Source organism: Bubalus bubalis, chromosome 23 (genome assembly GCF_019923935.1).
Source record: "Bubalus bubalis isolate 160015118507 breed Murrah chromosome 23, NDDB_SH_1, whole genome shotgun sequence".
Taxonomy (NCBI): Eukaryota; Metazoa; Chordata; class Mammalia; order Artiodactyla; family Bovidae; genus Bubalus; species Bubalus bubalis.
In genome coordinates this window covers 14,038,954-14,059,446 of record NC_059179.1, presented here as the reverse complement: position 1 = coordinate 14,059,446, position 20,493 = coordinate 14,038,954, and the positions used below count along the sequence as shown (strand labels likewise).

The 20,493-nt window shown below is 37.2% G+C and overlaps 1 protein-coding gene across 8 annotated transcripts in view; it reads left to right on the top strand.

Moving 5' to 3' along the window:
- CPEB3 (cytoplasmic polyadenylation element binding protein 3) overlaps positions 1–20,493 on the top strand; it is a 202,131-nt gene that overhangs the window by 53,858 nt on the left and 127,780 nt on the right. The window lies entirely within an intron of this gene.

Here is a 20,493-nt window from a genome sequence, read left to right as displayed (position 1 = left end):
AAATGGAGCTTTAGGGTTTTGAAGCAATATTAGAACCAGAGTAGGAGTAACCTGGCTGTGTTTTGGCTTGAAATGGTATCATATTAGGTTTCTATTGATAAATATATCAAGTTTAAAAAGACAAAAATACCTTGAGTCTTGAGTGCAGAAATTTACATGTTTGTGTATGTATTTGAATCATTTTTCTACAAAAAGAAAATGTCTTAAGTAGTTCTTAATGACTTATTAAAAAATTATTTTGATAAATAGGACTTTTTTCTTTAAATCTAGGAGTTTATTTCATAGAATACCAACTTAATTTGTTTTTATTCCACAGACTGTTTAAGCTAAAAGGGGCTTTCAATAGTGATCTACACTAATGTATCTTAATATTAAAAAAAAAAAAAAATCCATATCTCCTGCCCATTCCCAACAGTGCTGGTTCACTCTTTCGCCAACTAATAAAATAATTTTTGGAACTTTTCTTCTGTGGTTTATATTGTGAAAGCAGTCACTGTATTTGAATGTGATTTTTCAAACTATGCATGCTTTCTATGCCCTTCTCTTAATTCTAACAAAGTTGATTGCTTTCTCTGCTTTAGGGTGGCTCCTTCCTTAGGGATTACTTGTATCTAGAAGCCACCTCGTTTCTATAAATAAGGAAACTGAGGTCCTGAGAGGTAGCATGGCATAACTAAGGTACTGGTGCTTTGGTTAATTTTGTTGATGTGTGTTCTTAACTTCCCTGTAGCACTAGTCTTGTCAGGTACAATTCATTTTAACATCAGGCTCTCTTTAGGCTCCATTCAAAGGGACTTACTTATGGAACTATCTCATGAGGTTCTCTGGCTGGCTTTTAGTGCTGTACCACCCACCATCAGAGCTCAAGAGCAGTGAGTTACCCCGCCTGGAGTATTATACTATGCTTCATTCTCTTATTTATGTAAGAAAGAGAAGCCTAGGTTTGTAAAAGGACTAGAAGCAGAGGTATTTTCTATATGTAATGAATTTGGGCTTAGATAACCGTTGTTGTCCAGAGACATTTAGAAGCGACTTTTGGGAGCACCTGTTCCACTACTCAGCTCATTTTCCAGAAGAGGAAATGAAAGTTCAAATGGCTTCCTCAAGTTCAGGTGGGTAGTTTCTATCAGAAGCAGATTTTGGAGGCAGATTGCTAGGTTCACATCTTAACTCTGCCAGTTCCTAGCCTTGTAATCTTGAGTAAATTGTGTATACATGTTGATCCTCAAGTTCATCATCTGTAAAATGGGAATAATGATAATTACTTGCTTCATAGGAATTCAGTGAGAAGCTACATATGAAGTGCTTAGCACAATTTTTGGCTCATAGTAAAGTACCTTATAAATGTTGAATTATGATTATTGCTAATCGTCATGGTGACCAGAGGCTTTGTATGATCTTATCATAGTGTGGATTACTGCTTTTTCATCCTGTGCAATCTGAAAAACCCCAAACTTCTGTGAAATGTTAGTCTTTTTTTCATCTGTCTGAAGGTACTCTCTGGTTGCTGTAACAATGAGGTGATCGCCCACTTACCTATGAGCGAGGCCCTTTGCTAAGCACTTCATATGTAGTTTCTTTTTGGAACTCCTTTAAAGTAGAGGATTATGATTAGCCTCATTATCCTGACAAAGAAATGGAGGGTTAGTGCGTTTATATTATTTCCTCACAGTCACATAGCCAGTAACTGGCAGAGTTGGGATTTGAACCCAGGAGATCTGCCTCCAGAGCCTGTGGAGGTGTATAACCTCCAGGACATCAGGTAACCATGCAGGAGACTGAGCAGCATCTGTATTTGACATTATGATATAGTCTGGAAATCATGTTGGTAAAATATTTTTGTATAGTGAGAAACAGAGGAAGAAAAATACAGTGCCCATCCATATGCTACCATTTAGATTCAACAGTAATCAAAATTTTCCCTATTTACGTATTTACTTATTCTGTGTATTTTTGAATTTGTATTTTTGGGAAAAAATTCAAATTATATTCTTCTTTCTCTCCGCATTTTTTATCTTTATCCCACCCATATTTTTCTATCTCAGATTGAGAACAACTCTATAGATTTTATATTTTCTGGCATAAATCTACTTAAATGTAATTTAGTGTTAATTGTGCTGGTGGGTTGTCTATAACAGAGAAAGAAATTCCTTACATTAATTCATGGGAATATAAATTATTAAAAAAAATATGCCTATGCATAATAAATTTTGAAGAAACATCAATATTTTCAACCTACCTATTCTCCTTTTATTTTTGAAACTGTCTTTTCAGGAGGTAAACTGTCTAGTGTATTCTTGATTTTGAGTAAAGATAGTATGTATGGCCTAGCTTTAAAGCTAGAGACCTTTCTATAGTTGGTTTCTTAACTACTGCTCTAATGCAAAACCACTTAAAGTCCACCCAATTCCACAAATTGTTTCAGAACTTATTATGGTATGGTTAATATGTATGCCTGAAAAGCTTCAGTATCTATATTCTATGTAAAAGAGGCATTGGTTAGAAAATATTGGAAGATTTTCTATACTACTGAAAACATTAATATATAAACTGTATACTTTAAAATTGCATGTAGAAAAGGACTTAGCTTTAAACTCTTCATGACCTTGTAGCAAGTTGATATAAAAATATGCTCTCAGAATTGTAATGAGTTTAGATATCCTCTAAGACATAATTTTCTACTTAAATAGCTTTCTCCACTGGTTGGCCTATTTTGCTGTCTTCCAAGGGCTGCATAAGGGGTAATGCTTATCCACTTGGAGGGTGTCATTGCTTAGATAGTTTTTGTAGTGTTTTGATCTGCAAGTGTCAAAAGAATGTGCTTACTACAATATGAAAAATTTGATGAAGCCTTGTGGATTTTACTGAGGAAGGGAATGGAGGGGAATATAGAGTAGTGGACAACCTTTGAAGTTTGGAATGAGGAAAACTCTGGTTGAAGCCCCAGCTCTGTCACTGGTGATTAGAATCAAGTCATTTATCCAATGATTTCTTTTTCCAAAAGTCTGCAAAAATGGAAAGAGAGCCTGTATTTTGGGTTTCTTTTATGAGAAAATGTATACAGGTGTCCAGAAAATTACATACTGGTATGGCAGAGACATTACTTTGCCAACAAAGGTCTGTCTAGTTAAGGCTATGGTTTTTCCAGTGGTCATGTATGGATGTGAGAGTTGGACTGTGAAGAAAGCTGAGTGCCAAAGAATTGATGCTTTTGAACTGTGGTGTTGGAGAAGACTCCTGAGAGTCCGTTGGACTGCAAGGAGATCCAACCAGTCCATTCTGAAGGAGATCAGCCCTGGGTGTTCTTTGGAGGGAATGAAGCTAAAGCTGAAGCTCCAGTACTTTGGCCACCTCATGTGAAGAGTTGACTCATTGGAAAAGACTCTGATGCTGGGAGGGATTGAGGGCAGGAGGAGAAGGGGACGACAGAGGATGAGATGGCTGGATGGCATCACCGACTCAATGGACATGAGTTTGAGTGAACTCCGGGAGTTGGTGATGGACAGGGAGGCCTGGTGTGCTGCGATTCATGGGGTCGCAAAGAGTCGGACACGACTGAGCGACTGAACTGAACTGAACTGATGGCTCTTAAATGGCACTGGTAACTAGAGACATTTTGAGTTTAATAGAAGACATGCTTGTTGATAGCCAGTAGTCCAGGGTTAAATGCTAGTGGGCATCTGGAAGCGGAAAGGGCCTAGAAAGATGAGTCCAGCAGCGACAGAAGAGCAATGAAAGGCTGTGTGTGTGTTATGCTGACTACCTGTCCTAGAAGCCAGTCATGGTGCTCTGAAGGTGCTCTGACTTATGTCACAAGGATGGTGTGTATTTGTAACTACCTGCTTCTTCTGTGGCTAAGTTACCAATGCAAATGTGAGATTTTGGTTGTTCTGGAGCCCCAAAGGCTCTGATCTGAAGCTTCTCACCACTACCCTGAAGACCACGCCAGCCTCTGTAGGGAGCAGGATAGTTATGAGAAAGAGAATTCAGTATAGATACCCACGTTGGGTCTTGAGAGTTGAGGATTATATCCTAGCTACAGCTTCAAAGGTGCTTTCCTGGAGAGATCACTGTGCTTGCAGTAGTAGCCGGCTTCATAGCGAATTTTCCGCAGTTGGTTCTTATACCTTGTAGGTGGCTTGTTCTGCGGGCATCTGTTATGCTTCAGTCCTGTTACATTTAGTTTTCATATGCTTCGGTGTTCATTACAAGTGCTAGGCATGTAAACTTCTTAATGTGAAACCATTGTAATGTTTTGACCTAATTTGATGTAGGGAAGTACTAGTGAATTAAAATAATACAATAAATTAGCATATTAGAATCAAGACCACTTTCTTTCCAGAAACACTATTACATAATCCTCAGAAATAATGACTGATATTAAACGTTGTTAGCAGTCTTCAGAGTTAGAGAATCAGAAATGGGCACCAAAGAGCCTTTATCTCATTTGAAGTGATCATAGAATAAATGTACACAGAGGGAAAGAAATGTTGTGTACTGATATTGTTTGGATAAGACTTGTACAGCCAAATATCTTCATTCCTCAAGTGTTCAAACTTATTTCAAAGGCAAGGTCAAGCACAGGAGGAAAAACTTAACTCCCTATCTTTAGGAATTCAGTGCAGTGAATTAAATGGCCAGTGTGACCAACTGAACCAGCATCTAGAAGTTCATGAGCGCCTGACATAGGTGCTCACTAAATGAATGAATAAACATTTAAATACAAGTTGCTATAGTTTTGTCCTTTCTACAATACCACATGTTTAGCATTTTCAAGACAACTTCTCCACTATAGCATTTCTCTACAAGGTGTTCATAGCATATGAAAACATAGGCAAATGTACAGAATGTCATAAAGGATATCTTCACATAGTTTCTAGGCTGTGACTCTGTTTGCAGGTTTGGCATGCTAAGAAGTAAGCAAGGGTCTTGCTTTGACATAAGAAATTTTGGCAACCAATACAGGGTAACGTTAACTTGTATCCTATGAGCTAAGTTTTTCTTTACTTCTTCACTATTAATCAACTCATTCTTTTGGAGTTAACTGACCCTGTCATGGTGATCATGTTTTATTCTTGTCTTCCCAAGTAAAGTTATAAATATTTGAAATGACCAGAATGAGCGTCAGAATACATATTAAGGTGACAATTCTTTGGTCTAAGAGGTTGACAGAGAAGTAGATTATAGTCAGCCCGTTCATCTAGTCATTCATTTGAAGATTGTGAGGTTGGAAAGCAGAGATGTAAGGGGCAAAAGACATTCTATCTTAGGTATATGGTAGAGTTTGGGGACTAGCTAAGGATTTAAATACTTCAGAGGAAACATTTTAGTGATCTGACATTCTAACCCCCTAAGTCCAGGAGACCTAGTTCTTAGGTTTCAGATAGCCAGCAGTTAAAAAGGACAAGAAGTGAATGTGCTCAGAAGCACCTCTCTTTTGCAATCTGTTGTGGAAATTTTCCTTTCCTCTTTTGGACTAGAGACATATAAACTAGATATGCAGGGGATTAAAAATAGTGAAGACCAGTAAGGTTTATGAGTAAAGATTGTGGGGAAAGGCGGAGAGACAATTTTTGGACCATGAATCCATTATTTATGTGTTTGCATTTGATTTTATGGGTAAACTATTCAATTCTTTGCCACGTTGTTATTTAAAGTGATTGTAATCAATGGTAGAATCCTGTGTTCAGATTAACAGCCTATGCAGTATTTTTGTTAATCACATATCTATTACAGAATTCCCTGATCAAAGGGATGGGATTTGTATTAAGTTTCTTTTGGCATCTTTGTTCATAGTCATAATCCATGTACTCCAGCTTGTGGGTGTTGTATTATTTTTGATGTTGTCTCCAAACAGATTCAGCTAACAAATACAGGGGACCCTGCATGTCAAGCACTGGCCTCACCCTTTTCACATAAACTATTTTATTTAATCCTTATACATTCTTGTGAATTAGGGATCATCCTCCTCCTAAGACTCAGACTATCACCGGACTAGTAAGGTGACAGAGGAGGTCTTTTGACTCTATGTCCAGTTCTCATTTTACTACACCTGCTTGTCTGTTACCACTTAACGCTCTTTCAGTGTGCCTTTGATATTTCACCCTTTCCCCAGAAATTCCATGATTCCCCTCATCCCTCATTTCCTATAAGCCCTCCTTACTCACTGAAATGAGATGAGGTTTTTGTTTGTTTCCCCACACTAGAATGTAGGTTCCACAAAGCCAAGGACCTTTTTCACTGTTGTGTTTTTGGGGTTGTAACGGTACCTGGGATATTTTAGGCACATGGTAAATATTTGTTGAATGATTCACATTTACAAGTGATTGATAAGATATTTATTGGTCATTTGCATGTAGTTGGCAATGTAAGAGCAATTTCATCTTATAAAGATTTAACTGGCTGCTACCCGAGGTCAGGCACTGCGGATTAAAGCTGAGCCGTATCCTGTCCTCACCCAACTCTCTGACAAACGTGAGCTAAAAAATAGGATGGTAAGTTTTATAATGGGGTGATATCACATAACAAAGAGAATGTGTGGTTGAATCAGAGGAAGGACACATTAAATTGTGGAGAGGGTATAAGGGGTGGGCTGGAAAGGCTCTACGAAAGTCTTTTGTAGTTAAAAATATTTTCAAATGTTTTCTGATTTTGAGAGTAATACATGTTCATTATAAACTTGAGGGAAAAAGAGTGGCCATCATTCTTTCACCCAGAAACAATTATTCTTAAAGTTTTGGTGCATTTTCTAATAATTCTGTCTTTAATGTATTATATGTATAGTATATTTTATATGGTTGAGATGATTTTATTGTAAATACTTTTATTTCCATATTTTTTAGCGTTTCATACTATTAAATTTATAAACTTTTTTAAATTATTGCATAATAGTCCATCACAGGAATCCCTTGCAGTTTAACAAATTATATTTGTATTTGGAGGATTTCACTTTTCAGTTTTTAACTGTTAAACATAATGATGTCATGAACATCTTTGGGCATTTAAAATTTTTATATAGAGGTGAGTGGATAGGATTCCATAGACAGACCAGGACATCATGGTTGGCATTGCAGCAAAGATTTATTTTAAGCAGAGGGAAAAACAGAGTCACAGGAAAACACATGCACACACACACACACACACATACACACACACACACACACACACCATGGTATATTGAGGAAGCAGAAGATTCAGCATAGTGGTGACGCTAGTGGGAGATGAGGCTGGAGATGTAGGTAGGGTCAGATCACAAAGGACATTCCAGCATTTCTGTGCCTTCATCTTTTTTCAATGGGAACACTGAAGGATTTTTAAGCTGAGAAAGCCATTGCAAGGCTTTAATCTGGGCAGTGAAGTGATCAATCTTTGTTTCAGAAAGATTATTCTGGGATATGGATGCAGGAACTATACATAAGCAGGGAAACCAGTTAACATGTAAGGACCTAAAGTGATTGAGAGGAAGCCACAGACTTGAGGAGTGAGTTAGGAGACCAACTGGAGGAGTGGTGATTGCTTGGATGTGGGTAATAAAGGAGAAGGAGGCGTTTAGAATGACTGTTCAAGTTTTGGTTAGGCAGCTGGGAAGGATGATTTAGAGGTGAAAAGGCTTAATAGTGGCAGATTAGAATTTTCATGACTCATAAACCCAGGTGGGTTTAGAGTGAAGGAACTTCAGGAGGGAAAGGTATGTGTTGGGAATATTTGAGCAAGTGATTTGACATTTCTTATCCACCCATGCTTTTGTGTGACTCTTAATGCATGGGAAGAAGGCCTTATTAAGATAGATTACTTTGTGAACTACTTATTAGAACATGAAATCCTAGAGAAGAAATAACTACCGTTCTAAGTCAAGAGCTTTTTCTGATTCTAGTCTTGATTTTTTTTTTTTTTTAATGGTATTCTGAGAATTAGAATATGTGTTAGCCGAGTAGTCATCTTGTTTATGGGTTACAGCTAGGCATCACAAAAGCTATAAGGAATTGCTAACCAATTGATCTTAGGGGAGAGGAACAAGAATTAAGAGAAGCGGGCCCGGGCATCCTTTATTACTTAAGTTGAATAAACTCACTTGAGAGGTCAGTATATGTTATTAGCCAGACTGAAATATCACTAATAAGGTCTTAGCAAAGTTGAGATTAGATCTTATGGAATTTAGCTCTTCTGTACTAATAAAATGCTTAGTTTTTAAAATGGGCGCAAACATGATGAAATGTTTTGAAGTTTAAGATCCATAGAGCCACAGAGAGATGAGCTCTCTGAGAGGCTGAAGGAGATATGGGGACAGGGTATAAGATCCACCAGAATTGTGTGTTTATTTATTTGTATTTCTAGGGAGAGAAGTGGGCTTTAACATCCATTAAATTTCCAAAGGAATGCATAACCTGAAAATGATTAAGAATCACAGATGTAGAATAAAAGCGATGTCAAGGCACCCAATACACCTTTAAAAGATGAAAACTTAGGCATCTCGTAAACTTTTATCTTTCTCCCTCATCATAGCTCAAAGGAATTTTCCCTAACTATAATTTGAGGACTTTCTAAATAGAAGCGATCTAACTCCTCTTTTATCTAGCTTTTTCTGGGGCACTCAAATTAACTTTTCATCATAATTTTTGGGCATTTATTTAATTGGTTTATATATATTAAATCACATACTTACAATGACACTAACATTAGAAAGATTAGGGGACAAACTCATCATTTCTAGGTGGACTTGTAAGTAACCTGGTAGGACAGAAGTTTGTGGGCTTATTGATCACTGGTGTTGAATATACTATGGGCTCTTTTTTTTAATTGGAAAGGTGGAACTTGTGGGTAAATCTGGAAAGTAAATTAAGCAAAGCTTCAACTATAGTAGATGCTCATGTATTGAATAAATAAATGGACTAGAAGTCTTTTCATCTGTTTTTGTTTTCTATTTTTTCCTTTTTTCTTTGGACTAGAAATTTTTTATTCAAAAGAGGGCTGTTGATCCATTTCTAGTTCAGTTAGAAATACTGCATGCAGAAATTGCAAATATATGTGACCTCCTTTCCTCAGAGAAATATTTCCCTTCCCATTTGTGTCTTTGTTGTTGCTTTTCCTACTTTTATAACCTACTGAAGAGAATAGAGAGTAGACTAGAGGTGGTAGTGGTGGTTTGGTTGCTAAATCGTTGTCCGACTCTTGCAACCCCATGGACTATAGCCCTCCAGGTTCCTCTGTCCTTGGGATTTTCCAGGCAAGAATACTAAAGTGGGTTGCCATTTCCTTCTCCAGGGCATCTTCCCAACCCAGGAATTGAAACCTGGTCTCCTGTATTGCAGGCAGATTCTTTACCGACTGAGCTAGAGGAGAGGGTGAAAATTGGAAATTTAGACAGGTAGAGGAGCAGTTGTCCTAAATCTCAATGATAGACCTGCAAGATACCAAGAGATCTTACATTTTTCATGTAGAAACAATGTTGCCTGTATGATACAACATTATATGTTGTTGTTGTTTAGCTTTGTAACCAATTAACTACTTAAACCAGAAAGACTGTTTTGCTAGTTTGCTTGTTTGGGAAGGGAGTTGCTGGGTTTTGTTGTTGTTTGTTTTTAATGGGACAGTTTAAATTGAAGCTTTACCAGGCACTTCATTGCCATCATGTTCACTCAGAGTTCAAAAGGTATCTGAGGGGGGAGAAAAAGCTTAAAAATAGTTGTATCTTAAGCTGCAAAAACATAGTCGGAATACTTTGCATCATTTACAATGCTGATGAAACATTATTTTGCAGTGTTTGTCAAATTAAATTTTGTGTTGATTTTAAGCAGAATAAAGACAGACTAATGTGCTAATGTTTCAGGCTGTTGCAAAGTGTAAAACTTGGTAAATGGAAAATTTTAAACCCTACTTTCAAAGGCTTTATAAATTTAGCATTTTAGAGGATTTGGGACTGGGTGGGGAGATTGATTTTATCATTTTGACTTTGAATTCCTCAACATTCCAAAGCCATGAGCTCATCTGAAGGTAGCAAAATTATTTAGTTAACATTTTAGAGTTTACTGCCTACTTCCTGCTTATTTGCCAGAGTAGGTGATTCCATTTGACCTATCCACTTTGATGTGATCTAGCATATAAAATGTTATTCCAGTGCAGCTGTTTTAAAGTTGATGAATCATCCAGGTATAACACAAGATTTTCATTTAAAAATACAGTGGGATATTTGATATTCTAATTCAGGCCTAAATTCTGTTAAATGTGAAATATAGAAGGGGATTTAAAGGATATTATAGTTTCATTTCAAAAATGTAAGGCCTGGAGTGAGGAGAAAAGGAAGAAGAATCTCTTGATGGTGAAGGTATTCCGTACACTGAGGGTTATAATGGAGTACTGAAGCAGACAAGGGAGTTGAAGTGACACATTCTCTTAGCGGGATATGAATAATAGAGAATGTATTGAATACTGAGACGTCAAAGGACATTGAAAGACATTGAAGAAGATTTCAGCGAAGAGGACAAAGCAAGGTAAAAGGATGCTTCAGCTTTTGTTACAATAATTAAATATTCAAAAAGGCAGCCACTTTATCCTATCCAGGAAGTTAAGCAATTGCCCATTTTATATTCGTTTTATGCAAGCAAGCCATAGGCAAGTAAGCTGACATCAGGGATTTATATTAAAAAATTTCTTCTAGGGAATGTCAGAAGCAAGTTCAAAACCCAGTTTTTTAATCTCCTGTGGCATGATCATAATATTCATGATGCCTCTAAGACAGTTCGTTTGTTCTAAACCATCAAAGAAAGATAGACCGTGTGTTCAGCATAATTTGCATTGTGTATATTATTAATGATCTAGTCTAATGACTTCACACAATAGTCAGAATTGTAAAAAGATGGGTTATGTAGAAAAGATATGTTCTATAGATCTGTATTCTGTAGAAAAAGCTGTAGAAACTATGCTGTGTAAAATTCTTATATACTCTTATATATTTTCTCTTTATTATAAATCTATAGAAATTCACATATATGTGGCAATGCTGTTAATTGGAGTTTGAATTCAGTATTTACAAAGTTCAGACTATGTTCTTGGACTGGTGTTAGGTCCTAAGGATGACTCAAATTATCTGAATCCTATCTCTAGGAACTAACATACATGCAATGGAGCTTAATATAAAAAGCAAAGACCAGATAGTGTGATGTGCTAGTTGCCATGAAAGGCCAAGTAGGGGCAAGAATAATTTGGCCTAGAAGTTTTCTTTTTTAAGTGATAGGGAGTTCCTTGGTGATCCAGTGGCTGAGACTCTATACTTTCACTGCTGAGGGCTTAAGTTTAACCCCTGATCAGAGAACTAATATCTCCCAAGCTGTGTGGCCAAAAAAGAAAAAAAAAATTTTTTTTTATTTTAAAAGTGATTGTGTTAGTGTCCCTGTAGCTCCATTTTAAAGGATAAATAGAATTTGATTCAATAGCATGGAAATCCAAACTAAGGAAAGAAAAATGAGCTATCAACAGGCTTATTGAAAAGACTTTTCTGATGAGAGCTGGAAACTTTTAGGTCTTACTGAGAGATAAGGATGGATTGGTTGTTCCTTAGGATTATACATAAATAAATATTTTATTTACTAGATTCCACTTGGTTTTAAAAAGCATATAAGAGAACTTAGATTAGAAGTAGAAGAGATAAAGGATGCCTTTCTTTAGGAAAATGGAGCAGAGAATTAGACTAATACTGAAGATGCTTATCATGATGGTGACAGTTTTGAATGTCTGGCTGTAGAGAGCAGGGTTGTCCTGCAGACACTGGGGAGGCCTGAAGGACTAATATGAGAGCAGTGGCACAATAAAAATATGTTTTTAGAAAGATAAGGCAGATGGTTTGAAGAAATGTGTGTGCCTGCCACAGTGCAGCCTGGAGGCAGGGAGGCTGGTGAGAAGGCATGAAAATCTTGGGTTTAGCGAAATGGCAACCCACTCCAGTGTTCTTGCCTGGAGAATCCCAGGGACGGGGGAGCCTTCTATGGGGTCGCACAGAGTTGGACACGACTGAAGTGACTTAGCAGCAGCAGCAGCAGGGAGGTTTATCCTATCACCAAATCTCGGGAGATATTTCTGGTCACATCACTTCATGGCAAAGAGAAGGTGAAACAATGGAAACAGTGAAAGGCTTTATTTCTTGGGCTCTAAAATCACTGCAGATGGTGACTGCAGCCTTGAAATTAAAAGACACTTGCTCCTTGGAAGAAAAACTATGACAAACCTAGACAGTGTATTAAAAAGCAGAGACATTGCTGACCACAAAAGCTATGGTTTTTCCAGTAGTTGTGTATGGATATGAAAGTTGGACCATAAAGAAGGTTGAGCACAAAAGAATTGATGCTTTCAAACTGTGGTATTGGAGAAGACTCTTGAGAGTCCCTTGGACTGCAAGGAGATCCAACCAGTCAGTCCTAAAGGAAATAGGTCCTGAATATTCATTGGAAGGACTGATGCTGAAGCTGAAGCTCCAATAGTTTGGCTGCCTGATACGAAGATCCGACTCATTGAAAAAGACCCTGATGATGGGAAAGATTGAAGGCAGGAGAAGGGGATGACAGAAGACAAAATGGTTGGATGGTATCACTGATTTAATGGACATGAGTTCGAGCAAGCTCTGGAAAATGGTGAAGGACAGGGAAGCCTGGCGTACTGCAGTCCATGGGGTCGCAAAGAGTCGGACACAACTGAGCGACTGAACTAAACTGAATTTCTCCCCACTGTTTATTCTGAAATATCAATATATAGAAAAATTCAAAAACACTAATGCATCGTTTCACAAATAATCCAAGGTGAGCTCTATTATGACTACTTCCCAGGCCAAGAATCAGATGAAAACCAGTCCATCAAGGGAGGTATAACTGGGAAACCTTACAAAGGGAAATATGTCAGGAGTGCTGATGGATGGGGTTGAGGAATTGGAGTACAAGATTCTTCTGAGTGGTTATGCTTAAAACAGTATCTACGTTATGCTTTTCTCCTCTCCTCTTTCTCTTTCCCTTCATGGCTTTACCCCAGCTAAAATGTGGTGACAATGTATTTTCCATAACATTCTCTACAGAGGTCCCTATCCATTAAAAGGATTGAGGAAGAGGATGGCCTTGCCCCCTTCTCTTTGGCACTTGCAGAATTTTGCCACCTTCTGTCTGAATTTTATCATTTGGAGCTTAAGAAATCAAAATTGCTGTTGCTGTTTTCTTCTTTAACTCCCGACAGGGATATTTTCACTTCTTGAATTCCTGTCCCCAAATAGGGTGAGTGTTATGTTGCTCAAGGGCTGTTCAAGTAAAGATGAGCCGCAGGCATGGAGTTAAAAGTGAAAATGCAGAACTGATGTAAGGTCAGGTCCTGGCATTGAATGAGGGTGTCTCTTCATGCTATAGTGTTTCCTGTAACACCTTCTGTTGCTCTTCCTTTACAGAATTCACAAAAGGGTCATCTTAGGTGTTCAGCAATTTATGTTGGCTCACTGTAGATTGTAGACTTGAAGGCAGGCTGGAAAACAGGGTCTCTGCTTATAATTTTTTGAGCTTTTTGAACACATCTCTCCTTATTACATATGTGTGTACACATATAGACACACATCCTGTGGAGACATTTTGAATAGACCATTTAATTATGAAGTGGTATTAGTGATCTAAAATAAAAGTAAAAATTTCTCTTTGGTTTTAGAATACTGTTTTCTCAGTGGTCATTCTTAATCATTCTTCATTTGTTAATATGGATTTGATTTGAGTATTCGTTGAGAGTGGGGAAATAAGAAACTTGTTGAAAATGAAAGTAAAACTGTGAGATTGTTGTTCATCATATTAATAAATCAAGTAAACGTATTTTTGTCATAAATGCATAGTTCCCAAGTTAAGATTTTTATTCTGATGTTCTGTAGTTAGGTTGCCATAAGATTTGGAGGGTATCTGATGTCTGTATTTATTAAGAAAATCTTCTAATTTACTGATGTGGAGAACTCTGAGGAAGTTTCCTCAGAAGAAAATAGTTAACCTTTGGGTGGGATGGGTGATTATTTTGCAGTAAGTGGGAATGTGTTGCTTGAGATTAGTATGTGTGCAATGGTGAAAAGTTGAAAATTGAGTCTTATGTATGGTTTTCTGTTTAGCAATTTGAGGGTGTATTTAGCTTTTCATAAATACGGCTTATTTAAGTGGCTATGATTCTGGAGTTTAAATGTTGCCATTGAAGGGAATCAAAATGGCACAATGTAATTCACAACGTAATTCACTCTGTACTGGGCAGACTTGGTGGACGTCAACTAACTTGCCACATTATAATCAGCTCTAAACTAGGGGGTTTATCCTGGCCTTTGGACTTTAAATTGGTGTTTTACTGAGTTCTAAGACTGAGAGGGCTTTCCTGGTGGTTCAGTTGATGAAGTGTCCACCTGCAATGCAGGAGACCGGTGTTTGATCCTTGGGTCAGGAAGATCCTCTCGAGAAGGAAATGGCAATCCACTCCAGTACTCTTGCATGGGAAATCTCAGGGCCAGAGGAGCCTGGCAGGCGACAGTCCAATGGGGTTGCAAAAGAATCAGCCATGGCTTAGTGACTAAACTACCAAGACTGAAAGAAAAGTAGAGATGGCCACATTTGTTTTGTTTCTTCCTTAAAACTCCACTCTTGTACAAAACAAGAAAATAATAAGGATTCTACAGTCTGAAACTTTAGATGATGTTTCCAGCCTTTTTATGAGACTCAGAAACCTCAATAAAACTGATAACAGTATACCTGTTGTCTAATTTAATGTTACATACTCCATCCTACTCTATAGCAGGAACTTTAGTGCCCATGTGATCTGCTCTTTCACTTTTCCAGAAAAAGGTAGATTGCTACAAGTGTGGATTTCAATTTAGATAATTTAAATCACTAGACAGAACAACCTATATATGAGTACTTTTTTCTGACTGTTCCTGTTACACCTCCTCAGTATGACTTATTGCATTTTACAACTCTTAATTCATTGACTTTGTTAACGCCACATAAAGAGACCACCAAGGAAACCAGTTGATCATACAAAGCCAGATTTCCTAAACTTGCTGAGCCAGCACCATCTTGACAGTCTCATGAGTGTCTTGAAAGTGGGGGAGTTAGTATACATAAGTAAGTTTTGGAGGCTGAGGTTAGTTCATTAACCTCAGTTATGCAGATGACACCACCCTTACGGCAGAAAGCAAAGAAGAACTAGAGAGCCTCTTGATGAAAGTGTAAGAGAAGAGTGAAAAAGTTGTCTTAAAATTCAACATTCAGAAAACTTAAGATCGTGGTATCCGGTCCCATCACTTCATGGCAAATAGATGGGGAAACAATGGAAACAGTGAGAGACTTTATTTTTTTATTAAAAAATTAAAAGACACTTGCTCCTTGGAAGAAAAGCTGTGACCAACCTAGACAGCATATGAAAAAGCAGAAACATTACTTTGCCAGCAAAGGTCCGTCTAGTCAAGGCTATGGTTTTTCCAGTGGTCATGTATGGATATGAGAGTTGGACTATAAGGAAAACTGAGTGCCGAAGAATTGATGCTTTTTGAACTGTGGTGTTGGAGAAGACTCTTGAGAGTCTTTTGGACTGCAAGGAGATCCAACCAGTCCATCTTAAAGGAAATCAGTCCTGAATATTCATTGGAAGGACTGATGTTGAAGCTGAAACTCCAGTACTTTGGCCACCTGATCAAAAGAACTAACTCATTGGAAAAGACCCTGATGCTGGGAAAGATTGAAGGTGAGAGGAGAAGGGGACGACAGAGGAGGAGATGGTTGGATGGCACCGCCGATTCTAAGCCCCAGGAGTTGGTGATGGAAGGGAAGCCTGGCGTGCTGCAGTCCATGGGGTCGCAAAGAGTTGGTCATGACTAAGCGACTGAACTGACTGAGTTTAGTAATAGGGTGGTTTTAGGTCAGAAATTAGCATAGCTTGGGCAAGGATTGGTTACATTTGTAAACTAGTCTAGTTTCCGGAATAGTGATTTTAACTTTGGAATATAGGAATTCAAGCTGAGTTGCCATTAAATCTGTCTGTAGCTGCACTGCCCAAAGAAATGGACTGCAAGGCACATAGGATAATTGTCAGTTTTCTAGTGGCATATTTAAAAAGTAAAAAGAAACAAGTGACATTAATTTTAGTAATGTATCCAAAATATCATTTCAACATGTTACCAATATAAGAATTACTAACAATGTATTTTACATCCTTCTTTTCATACTATATTGCAAAATCTAGGATGTGGTTTTCCACCTACAACACATCTCAATTTGTTCTAGCAACATTTCAGTTACTCTGTAGACTCATGCGGGTAGGGGCTACCATATTGGACATTGCAAATATATAGTCTTAGAACAAATGGGTCTGAGTGAACTGATGATTAAAGCAGTTTTGTTTTAGTTTGTGCTTTATGTCATGATTTGGCACAGTATATCTGTACTACAAACCATAGTATAGTTTTTTCCCCCCACAGGGCACCTGATTGTTTTTCTTTCTCTTTTTTATTTTTTAAATTATGAAAACATGATAACACATTTACAGGAGGCTTGGAAAATACAGAACAAAACTGCATTTAATTCCACTACATATTAGAATTTTTTAAGTAGATAAATTAAAAATTTTATATAGTTTTATAACTTGTGATTTCTATTTTATTTCTTACTTTTATGCATAAATCTATGGTTTCCATTAGCATGCCATCATTAAAACAACATATAGAGAGATACAATATATAATTTACAAAGAAAATATAAGAGGTTTTTAACATGCTTGACAGACTGTCTACTAGGCTAAGTCTTTGTTTCCATCAGGTAGAATGTTTCGTCAGATTTTCTAAAGCTGGTATTTTGAGCAACAGATATTTCCCAGAAATGACTAAAGGCATATATTGTACTGACACTGTTTCTGTTAATTTTATGTGGTGCTTTCTTTATAGTTGACAAAGACATTTTACATGCATTCTTGTTGTCACTAAAAATATTCGTAGATATTATCTTTGAGCTTTTATATTTACATTTTGAATGAAATAGTTTTCATATAGGATAGATGAGTTGTCAACAAAATTATTCAAATGAAAAGTAGTTTTGGAAGCACCGTATATCTTGAGGTTTTGTTCATCTCTACGATTTTTCCAAGTGACTAACAGATTGTTCAGTAGTTTAGGTATTAGTCAAAGAGTGTGTGTGTGTGTGTGTGTGAGGAGAGGACTGTATGTGGGTATGTGTGTACATAATATTTTCCCTCCTTTCTTTTGATCTCCAGCAGTTTCCGTCTTCTGTTATTTCAAAATAATTACTGTAGGTTTTTCATGTGCCAACTATATAGAGAGAGGGGGCTTCCCAGATGACACTAGCGGTAAAGAACCCACCTGCTAATGCAGGAGACATAAGAGACTCAGATTCCATCCCTGGGTCAGGGAAGATCCCCTGGAGGAGGACATGGCAAGCCACTCCAGTATTCTTACCTGGAGGATCCCAAGGACAGAGGAGCCTGGGGGGCTACAGTCCACAGGGTCGCAAAGAGTCGGACACTGCTGAAGTGACAGCACACGGGCATGCATGTAGAGAGAGATGTATGTATATGTATTCACTTCCACTTGAATGCAATTTATTATCTGCCACTTGCCTCTTTCATAATTCCATAGTTTGTAGCCTGTAAATCATGCCTTACTTTTACCTGAGTTCATCATTACTTCATGAAAAAGGAATTAAGGTTCATTCTGAAATGCCATACCATGTTATATGACACCTTCACTTCCCTAGGTGATGACAGAGACAAATAATACTCATTTGTTTATTTATTTCACATTTGCTTGGTGCTACATTCGGTTGCATAGTCTACTAAGTGTTTTGCTGATATCTTCATAGCATCCATGTAAGGTAGGTGTTATTGTTATTCTCATTTTTCATATGAGGAAACTGATTCACAGGGAGGTTAAGTAGCTTGCCATTTCTATTGAAATGTGAGTGCTTTTCGATGTGTTGTGATTTACAGATTTTTACTTTTGCCTATCTACAGAGCAGCAGAGTGTTACCATTCTGGCTGCCATTGGTCATCCCAATGAAAAGACTGATTTTCTTTCTTTTTGGCCCTGCCACCCACTCCAGTATTCTTTCCTGGAGAATCCCACGGACATAGGAGCCTGGTGGGCTACAGTCCATGGGGTTGCAAAGAGTGGGACACGACTGAGCGACTCACCCACACACACACACACACACACACACATGCTTGCGAGATCTTAGTTTCTTGACCAGGAGTTGAACCTAGGCCATGGCGGTGAAAGTGCTGAGTCCTAACCACTGAACCCCCAGGGAATCCCCAAGACTGATTATCGTTGTATGAATAGTGAGTTCTTTCTGCTTTTTCCTTTTTAGTTCTTCTTGGCTTTTCTTTCTTTATTCCTTTCTCAACTTGTGCCTTGAAATCCATCTTTTGAGTCTTTGCTTTTGGAATACTGTACATACCTCGTAGTCTCGTTGAATGAGGATAATCAGAACAGCCAGTCCACTTGCTTGTTCTTTCTTCTGTCTCCAGAAGCTATATTATATTCTAGTGACATAGAGTTCATGGAAAGAATAATATCTATGTATTTATACACAAACATGTATTTGTGGTTGTGTATTTATTTATGTCCACATGTAAATTTTTTTACATTGGTATCTCAGTTTTTAGGCTGTCAAATTCCCACCAGATTTTGGAAATAAAAGTAATTTTCGTGAATTGAGTCAGTTTAAGACTCTCCGAATGTCTTCACCTTAAAACAAGGTCTTACTTTAACTACTTTTAAAAAGCAAGTTAAGTGAAAAATTTTCACTTAAAAGTAAACACTTCCCTCAAAGTAGTGTTTGAAACACAAGTTGAAGTAAAACATTAGGGTTTTTTCAGTCATCTAATAGATGTGGGAAAGATTTAAAATTATAGACAGAAAAAAACCACTTTAGAATTATTCATATTTTTGCTTTCTTTTGTTTCTGTAGGATTCAGCTTAATGAATAAAAAACAATAATATAAAAAGGTACAACTCTTTTTCATACAAATACCACTCCACACCAGGAATGATTGAAAAATAATGGCTAGATAATAACAGAAATGAAAATTATTAACTAGGAGTGATTACCCACCTAGACACAGAAGAGCACATAGTTTTAAAGCTTAGAATTGCCTGGGTTTGGCTCCTATCTCAGATACTTTCTGTTTGATGTCTTTTTGCCTCAGTTTCCAATAAAACAAGATAATAGTATTTATTTCCATAGACTCTTTCTCTTATGAGAAAAAAATGAGATGAAACATGTAAAGTGCTTAAAACAGTACTGGGCACATAGCCAGTGTTGATCAGTTCTGCAAGTATTTAATTCCAGGAGTTTTTGTTAGCCCTGTTGCTGGTTTAATAAGACGACAACGTTCTGGGATATGTTGAAATGGTATTGGGTGTGCTAAGTAGGTCTCAAAAGAATACCCTAATGAAGTTCAGATGAGCTGAGGTGTGGGAAGATGCTTTCAGGGATGTAAAGTACTCTGTAAATAAAAGGTAACAGGAGGAAATCAGATTACTTGTTGCTTTAGGATGCTAGTGAATAACTATTTGCAGATCTGACTTAACAGATAAAGGTAATACTCTCCTCCAGATCCCCAAAGTTGAATACCAGGGAAAAGATTTAAGGCCACAAAAAAAATAGTCTTTAAAATAAACTTGGACTCTTTTGTGGTAGAATATTATTCTGAAGTTGGGCACATTCACACACAAATTAACCTTATACTGTGCTGGACAAATGGTTTCCAAAGCTGTATCCTTAATGTTAATAGTATTTACAAATGAGTCTTATCTGTTTATAGCCTATAGCATATATTTCCTTTGAAGAATCTCTTTGGGTCCTTCCAGATTTCTTGAGGAAGTTGGACCCAGATGTCTGTGCAGGTCTCTGTGCCTCTGGCCTTCTTTTTCTGGAAACATTTTTGATGTCTCTGTCATTTGTGCTCCCATAATTCCAAGCACATAGCTCTGTCATTGTGCTTACCTCATTATATGGTAATTATCTGTAAGTGAGACAGCTGGCTTCTTATGGACAGGCTGTGCCTCACTTAACTTCTTAATCTTTAATGCTTGACATATTAAAGTTTTTAATAAATGCATGTGGAATAAATGAAGAAAAACAGCCCTCAGCACACTTGACAAAATCTTGTTAGCACTAACATTTAAAGCTGTTCTTCTAAAAAATATTCTGTGATGTAGATATTTTGGAAATTCTGACTGAACTTCCCTTAATCTAAATTATTGCATTTTACTGTATAATCTCTAAAGTACCTTAGAGGAGCATTACAAGAATGATATGGGCTTCATTTTGAACTAAAATTTTTTTTTTAACCTTCCAAATACCAAATATTTTAATAAATATAGATGCTTTGCATTTTGGATACTTTAACAAGTTCACGTTAAATGTGATAACATCTAAATGGAAGATTAGGCTGAGGATTTATAGATGTTCTTTTCTTCCTGGAATTCTTACATAACAA